This window comes from Micromys minutus (genome assembly GCF_963924665.1).
Source record: "Micromys minutus genome assembly, chromosome: 10".
Lineage (NCBI taxonomy): Eukaryota > Metazoa > Chordata > Mammalia > Rodentia > Muridae > Micromys > Micromys minutus.
Window position 1 is genome coordinate 65,940,626 of NC_137979.1, and position 7,949 is coordinate 65,948,574.

At 45.3% G+C, this 7,949-nt stretch overlaps 1 protein-coding gene and 1 pseudogene across 4 annotated transcripts in view; one reads left to right on the top strand and one right to left on the bottom strand.

The window, feature by feature from the left end:
- The window catches only part of CCDC57 (coiled-coil domain containing 57), a 90,620-nt gene extending 88,162 nt beyond the window's left edge, over positions 1–2,458 (bottom strand). For 2 of the 3 annotated variants that reach the window (XM_080924212.1, XM_080924210.1), the window contains exon 1: positions 2,171–2,323. The gene's annotated coding sequence lies outside the window, so the exon portion shown is untranslated. Of the gene's footprint in view, positions 1–2,170; positions 2,324–2,392 lie in introns of those variants that run through there. The other variant, XM_080924211.1, reaches the window with a different exon arrangement.
- A 4,088-nt stretch (positions 2,459–6,546) lies between these two features.
- Positions 6,547–7,155, top strand: LOC308425067 (large ribosomal subunit protein uL13-like; annotated as a pseudogene). Its single transcript has one exon. The product of its transcript is annotated as a large ribosomal subunit protein uL13-like (transcript).
- Positions 7,156–7,949: the final 794 nt, after the last annotated feature.

Here is a 7,949-nt window from a genome sequence, read left to right on the forward strand (position 1 = left end):
ACACATTGTGCCAATAAAAGAAAAAATGTAAGAGATAGAAGACAGGGGAAAGGCCTATGAAATGCTGTCTTATGAGCATCAGTCAGACAATATAGTCTTCCCAGCACCTGTTTTAGAAAAAGAAACCCTGTCGTCTACCAAGCATATGACCAAATTAAATAATTTCTCAAAGACCTTAGCCATACACTACTTCAGATAAGGTTTACAGATGGCAAATGAGCATATGGAATGTCCTCCACATCACGTACCATCAGGTAAATGTGAGATAAAATGAGTTCCACCAAAACCATATATCTTTAGAATGGCCAAAATGCAGAACACTGACAAGCCACAAGCTGGTGGCTGTGGAGCCACAAGGACGCTTGTTTGTTGCCAGTGGGCATGCAAATCAACACAGACACTTTAGAAAACATTTTGAAGGTTTTCTCCAAAGCCAAGCTTAATTTCTTACATTATGGCTCAGCATCTAAACAAGGTGTATGCACAAAACCTTCCACGTAGATGATTAGAGCTCTTGTTTTTATAGTTGCTAAAGCTTGTAAGCTCTCAAGATGTCTTTTACTAGGTGAAGATACACATCAAATAATGCTATCCACTGCTAAAAGAAAGAAACTATCAAGCCAAGAGAATGTGGTGTGACTGGGAAATCTTCAGCTTTCTGCAAAAACTGGAATTTCTTTTAGGTAAAGTATTATCAGGGTGAGGGAGAAGAAAAACACAGACCAGGCCCTGCAAGCCAAGTATCACAAAGAAAAGTAAAATGTCCCCAGAAGCTAATCTATGGGTGTAGGGGTCTGAATAAGAATGGCCCCATAGGCTTATGTATCTGCATACTTAGTCACCAGAAAGTGGGACTATTTGCAAGATTGCAAGGGTTAGTGGCCTTGTAGGAGGAAGTGTGTCACTAGGGTGGGCTTCAAGGTTTCCAAATCCCATGCCAGGCTGTCTCTCAGTCTCTGTCTCTCTGGCTGTAGATCAGGGTGTAGCTGTCAGCAACCCAGCACTATGCTTGCTGCCATAGTGATAATGGGCTAAGCCTCTGAAGCTACACACAAGCCCCCAGTTAAATGCTTTCTTCCGTAATAGTTGCTTTGACCATGGTGTCTCTTCATAGCAATAGAACAGTAACTAAGACAACGGGGTTTATATGGGACTATTCCTGAAGTCAAGGAAATTCCTGCTTGGACCTCATGGAGCAGTTTTATAAAGGATTCCAGGATATAGGTGGAAGGCTAGTGACCTTTGAAGCCCTCCCTGTGGGGACATCAATGATCTCCATCTCTTCATAACTAGCCTGTGCTGTCCCCAATCCCTTGGAGTTGCTGTTATCCTCAGGGAGGACTGACCTGTACCCAGGCAGGAACCCTAAAGAATGCATTCTGTGCCCGTTTTCTGCACTCTCCCAGGGCCCCAGCTGCCAGAGCCATGACCCAAACCTACTCTGATCCAGATTCTAAATAAAGACTACGGGAAACTGGATCCCAGTTTAGTCTGAAAGGTCTGAATGGTTTGATTCAGTTAACTTGTGAGTCATGTTCTCCACCTAACATAGCAAGAATAAAACAGAAAATTTTAAAAATCAGGAAGCTTTCGCTGATGTATGCTAAAATTAGTAACTGAAAATTTGGTTAGAAGCAAGACTTTTACACAGTCAAGCACCTCCCCATAAGGTATTTATTATTTACGATAATAGTAACTTTGTTATTTATTGTTTTTAAGACTCTACATAACTCTGGCTGTCCTGGAACAATGAAGACCAGGATGGCCTTGAAATCAGAGATCCCCCAGCTTCTGCCTAAGTGCTGGGACTTTAAGGCACGTGCCACCGTGCGGCGCAGAAAAATAGAAACTTTATGTTAGCCACTTTGCAGGCACCACTTAAACCACTCAAAACTTGGTGACAAAAGTATTCCCCAGCAATGGGTGTCTGCCTTCTGAGAGGCACGACTGTGACATTTTCTTGTTAAAAATGTGTAACTTAATCACGTTAAATATCGGGCCAACCCAGGAGGAAATGCAGTCTACAAGATAACGGACTGATGAGGTCAGTGAGGGACTGAAGAGCTGCTGTTGCAGGCTTGCAGAGCAGTAAAAAGACTGCAGCTTTGTGCTGGTTTGAGTGAAACCTGCACCCAGTGCTGGACGCTGTCCCCGGATGATGGTTACTCACGAGATTAGGCGTTTGGGAAGTCTGCGTCAAAACCACAAGGGAGCAAGAACCTGACGCGATAGCTGTCCACTCAACGCATGTGCCACCCAGCAGGACCCAGCGGAACTAGCTCCGTCTCCCGCGTGCGATCTAGAGCTGCGCCAGTCCGGACCGGGGTCTCCAGGATTCCGAGCACTAGCACTCTCCCGCCCGCGCCTATATCGTAACGGCGGGCCACGTTACCATAGCGACTGGAGTCCGCAACCTTGGTCCGGATGCACCCTAAGCGGCGCTCGGGTCCCGCCGTGCAGAAACAGGAGTCGCAACACAGAGTTCCGACATGTATGCTGGTACCGAAGGAAGAGACTCACGGGGTTCCGTGGCGTACCCGACTCCCAGAGCAGTGCAAGCCAGAGCAAGGACCCACACCTGTGGGCCCTGTGCCCATCCCATAGCTGGCCTGAGGGTCCCCAGAGTGCCCACCCTGGAGCCCCAAAGGGCTAACTTCAGCTTAGCAGAAGGCGCCGGTAGGCGGGGCAACTGGGAGCTCAGAGGTGGAGCCTGCAAGTCGTGAGTGAGGAGTTATTCCGGGATTCAGGTTTTTCCTTTGTAGACTGCACAGGAGACCGTGACAAGGGCGCACATGGCAAGGATGGGTGGAGGTTGCAACTAGGGCCTGTCTCCAGACGGAGAGGGCTAAGTGAAGGAGTTGATCCTCCTTCATAGCTCTGGGTAAGGCAGGGCCACAAGAAATCCTTCCACGATTTGGTCTGATACCACAAGCATCAAAGGGTGAATGATTCTCCAGAACCCCAGCTTTCATGGAGTCTGTCCTGCTGGACTAAGACGAATTGGATGGAATGAGGCTAGATGCTGGGAGGGGGCCTTCATGGGCCCCACACCAGGAACAGTTGCAGGCTAGCCTTTGTCTGTCTTTCCCCATAGTTTAAATTCTCAGGTCATCTGAGGGTCAGGGAAATGGCTCTGTGAATGCGTCAGCCTGTTGATCTGATTCACACTCTGGAACCCACAGAATGGAAGGAGAGAGCCAACTCCTATGAGTTTCCTTGTCCTCTACATGTTATGGTGTACATGTTCACACAGTCAAAAATACACAAAATACATAATAAAAAGAATGGTATTTTTTCTTCTTTAAAGATTTATTTATGAGTACACTGTAGCTGTCTTCACACATACGAGAACAGGGCATCAGATTCCATTATAGATGGTTGTGAGCCACCATGTGGTTGCCAGGAATTGAACTCAGGACCTCTGGAAGAGCAGTCAGTGCTCTTAACCACTGAGCTATCTCTCCAGCTAAAAATATTCTCTTCATACTGAAGAAGTTAAATTGTGTGGCCGGGCCCTGGAACTGGTTCACATACCTCAACCAGTGTAATTCCTAGAGGACAGGGAGTGTCTGGGAACTCCATCTTCCAGGAGGGCAGCATCAAGAAATCTAGTCATTCCTACTTTCCTGCCCTACATCCTGCGGTCTTCCCCTCCCTTCCTTCCCTCTACTTGCTGTCCCCACTTCCTGATAGCATATGCTTGGTGCGTGACCTGAGCCTTCCCCCAACCAGCTTGTCTTTGTAGCCTTCTCCTCAGCCAGAGATCCCCTGGACCCCTAAGGGCCTTCTGTTCTATTAAAAAGTGAGGTAGGCCCAAATGTCAGTTCTTTGATGCCTAATGTAGAACCCCTGCCTTAGTTGAGGGGCTCAAGGGTCAACCTGGTTCCAGACAAGAATGCTCATATCCCTTGTCTCTGCCTCCCTCTGTCATATTCCTGGGAGCTTCCCATAGTTGGTCTTTGCTACTTTGTGTTTTTCCCCCCACCCTTTATTCCCCCAACCCTGTGTCACCCCCTCTCATCAGATAGGAGAGAAAGGTTAGAGGGGAAAGAGTAAGATAGAAGTCCCTGGATCTAATTTCTTTCCTTTCGTTTCTTCTTTGAGCACAACTACTAACAAACTGCAACCCCCACCCCCACCCCCACCCCCACCCCCATCCCCACTCCACCTCCACCCCGCCAACTTCTTGGGTCCCTAGTATTTATATACCCTCTGAAAAGTTCCCAGAATTCCAAGCATCATACAATTGAAGAAACTATCTGCAACTGGCAAAACCACGCCTCTGCTGGAGCACAAGGAAAATCATAGTCGGTTGCTGTGGACACTCTGAAGCAGTCTCATACCTCCACACCTTGGATTACCCGTGGTGACAGAGGGAACTGGGCCTCTATGTACATAAAAATGGCCAGGGAAGTCTGGGAGAAGCCAGCCTAAGCTGTGTGCTCAAACGAAGGCCAGTCTACCCACAAGAGAGCCAGAATATGTGTCATCTGAGTCTTTTAAGCCTCCTTCTCCTCATCTGTAAAGTGAAGGTCTGTAAGAGCCTGTGTGTTATGGAAGGAAGTGGATTTCCTAGAACAATATTTTAAATTCCTAATCCCCAAAGGGACTGCATTTGGAAGGCATTAAGGGGGTAATTACCAGTTAATGAGATCATCTGTGCGGGACCAATATAAGAGGAAGAAACGCCAGGAGCACAAGGGAAGGCCAAGCAAGGACATAGGAAAAGGGGACTGTCTGCAGGCTGAAAAGAGGGGCCAGAAAAATGCCAGCCCTGCTGGCTTCCTGACCTCATTCATCTTCAGAAGTGAGAGAAAGGAGTGTCTGTTGGAAGGCCCAGCCCTCTGAATTTAGTTATGGCAGCCAGGGTGGAAATACTGCATCACAGGTACATGTGCTTGGAACTGTGGCTGGGTAACCTAGGTGTTGTAGTGACTGCAGTCAGTCTTGCAGCAAAGCCACATGCCCTGCTATCTAAGAACTGAAGCAGGGGTGCCATCTAGGTCTGGAAACTGAGGTACTGTCCCACAGTTTGTACTAATCTCGGTCCAATTGAACTATGTTGCCTTGATTGATGGCTCCCCTCAATGGCTCTGACTAAGGCTGTATCTTCAACTACTCTGCCCTACCAAACACCCCTTGCACCCCACTGTTGCAGTAAATATTAAATGGAATTTGGCTTATCTCTTTATCAGCCCCCACAGTCTCACTCCAAGGACCCCGCTTTTAGTATGGAGCCATGCACTTGGACTCTGTCACTCTGTCCTTTAGCTGCCTGCTCCACACACGATTCCCTTTCCAGAAGGTTCACTCCGCCTGCCCTGCTGCTTCTGTCCCAGGTGGTGGAATTACTGCCCCACCCCCTTGTCTTCTTTCCTCTACCGCCCGTCACAAACATCACTTCAAAGCCTGGTAACTTTTCAAATGGCTTATATAATAGATTCTCAGTTCACAAACCCTCTACACAATAAGATTGTATTCAATAATCAAAGACACAAACTGCCCTTCCATATGAGATAAAGACCTACAGAATCTCTTTAAATATTTATATCTACCTATGTCTGATTACAGCCACCAGGATCTAAGTCTGCATTTCCCGGCTCCATGTTGATTTTTTTCCTCCTTTCCTGTCCTCTCTGTTTTCCCGACCTTTTCTCCGCCTACCTCTACTGTCCAATCACGTATCAACTTAACATAAATCTACATATCACTCCTTTTGTTTACTTAAAAAAAACTTTATCTTTAAATGTAAGTTGTGTAAAACTATTACTACTCTACAATTTATGAAGTATAACACAGCCTTAACACCCAGTCCAACAATTTTGTCCATTAAATAAAGCACTCTGCCATCCATCCTAAAAGACTATAATTCTACACCTGACTTAAATCCTGGTTTTAGAGTGTATGTCATCTGAAAACCACCCTTTCAGATCTATATTAACTTTCTCAATGCTAAACACCTGGGTTGGCTATGAGACAACCAGTCTTCAACCACGTCAGAAAACCCAGAACAAATAATGTTACCTGATATATGAGAAGCACAAAACACAGCTTCCAAAACTAGCCAATTTATAGAGACCGCTGATCACTTGGACAGTTCCTCATCCCTCAAAACGTTGGAGCATCAGTCTTCTGGCCCAGGATCATATCTGACAGACCTTTGTAATGAAGAATTTTGAAGGGCTGATAATTCTGGCTTGGCAAAGTTTATCAGTCAACTGTTCCACAAAAGTGTCTCTTTCTGGACAGTATTGTCTGTAGATAAATGAGACAATTCTTGCCTAGTGGCTGTCTCACCACAGCTGAAGCAACTCTATTGATGCTCAATTTCTTCTTAGAATCCAAAAAGGGGTGCTGTCAAGAGCAGATAAGTCTCTAGTCAAATGATCTTTAATAAAATAATGTTCATAAATGTCATATTCTGTGAACTTCTGATACCTTTGAAGATTATCTATCTACACAAAGCATCTCTGAATTGTTGTTAAGCCTTGGCTACTCTTGGCCATCTTTAATTGAAATATCTCCTTTCCCAGGCAGCTGCTGAAGATGGCGGAGGGGCAGGTTCTAATACTGGATGGCTGAGGTCATCTTCTGGGCCGCCTGGCAGCCATTGTGGCCAAGCAGGTACTGCTGGGCCGGAAGGTGGTGGTTGGACGCTGTGAGGGCATTAACATATCTGGAAATTTCTACAGAAACAAGTTGAAATATCCAGCCTTCCTCCGAAAGCGTATGAACACCAACCCCTCTCTAGGCCCCTACCACTTCCGAGCTTCGAGCCGCATTTTTTGGCGCACTGTGCTAGGCATGCTGCCCCACAAGACCAAGAGAGGCCAGGCTGCCCTGGAACGCCTTAAGGTGTTGGATGGGATCCCTCCACCCTATGACAAGAAAAAGCGGATGGTGGTCCCTGCTGCCCTCAAGGTTGTACGGCTGAAGCCTACCAGAAAGTTTGCTTACCTGGGTCGTCTAGCTCATGAGGTCGGGTGGAAGTACCAGGCAGTAACTGCCACTCTAGAGGAGAAACGGAAGGAAAAGGCCAAGATCCACTATCGGAAGAAGCAGCTCTTGAGGCTACAGAAACAGGCAGAAAAGAATGTGGAGAAGAAAATCTGCAAGTTCATAGAGGTCCTCAAGACCAATGGACTACTGGTGTGAACCCAATAAAGACTGTGCCTCAAAAAAAAAAAAAAAAAAAAAAAAAAGGAAATATCTCAAAAACACCCTTTTATTGACTCAGAATTATGAGTTTGTTATCCAGCCCTTAACTAGTATTGTTTAATCAACTAAAAACGGTGTATAAACCTTAAATAGCATCAAATCGATTTTATAGCACTGTAAAGATTATAACTTTAACTTTGTATCAATTAGAAAGATTCCTACCAGTGAAGATATGACTTTAGCTTAGTTACCAAAAGAAGATTATTGCTGTATAATCAAATTTGGCTAATTCCTCACTATATGATTATGACCATTTCTAAATTATTCATAAAAACAACCTTACAATAACCATTTTTATTCCCCAAAGTCCAGAGAATTGGGTGACAACTCTTCATAGCTTCTTCAAGCTAAATATATGGGTGCTGGAAATTTAGAAGGTGGGGGGATGAATAAGCTGGCCAGGCAGCAAGAAGAAAAGCCACACTGTCGACTGTTGTAGTCTCTGATGTCTGGAATCAAGCCAGTTCAGCATTCTGATGACAAGCTTCACCATAGCTGCATACACTGTAATATATATAAAACTCAACAGAAAACATTTTATTATCGAAAAATATTTTGATCTTTTTAAATTTAGTTTTTGAGGCGATCCTCTATCAAATCTAATCCATATAACTCTGGAAGGCACACAGAGCCGAATCACACCTTTTAAAAACACAAAGACAAAACTTTTCTCCCAAAATAGTGTGTTCCTTAGTTGGCAACTAGAATATCTTGAATCTTGTATTCTCTCC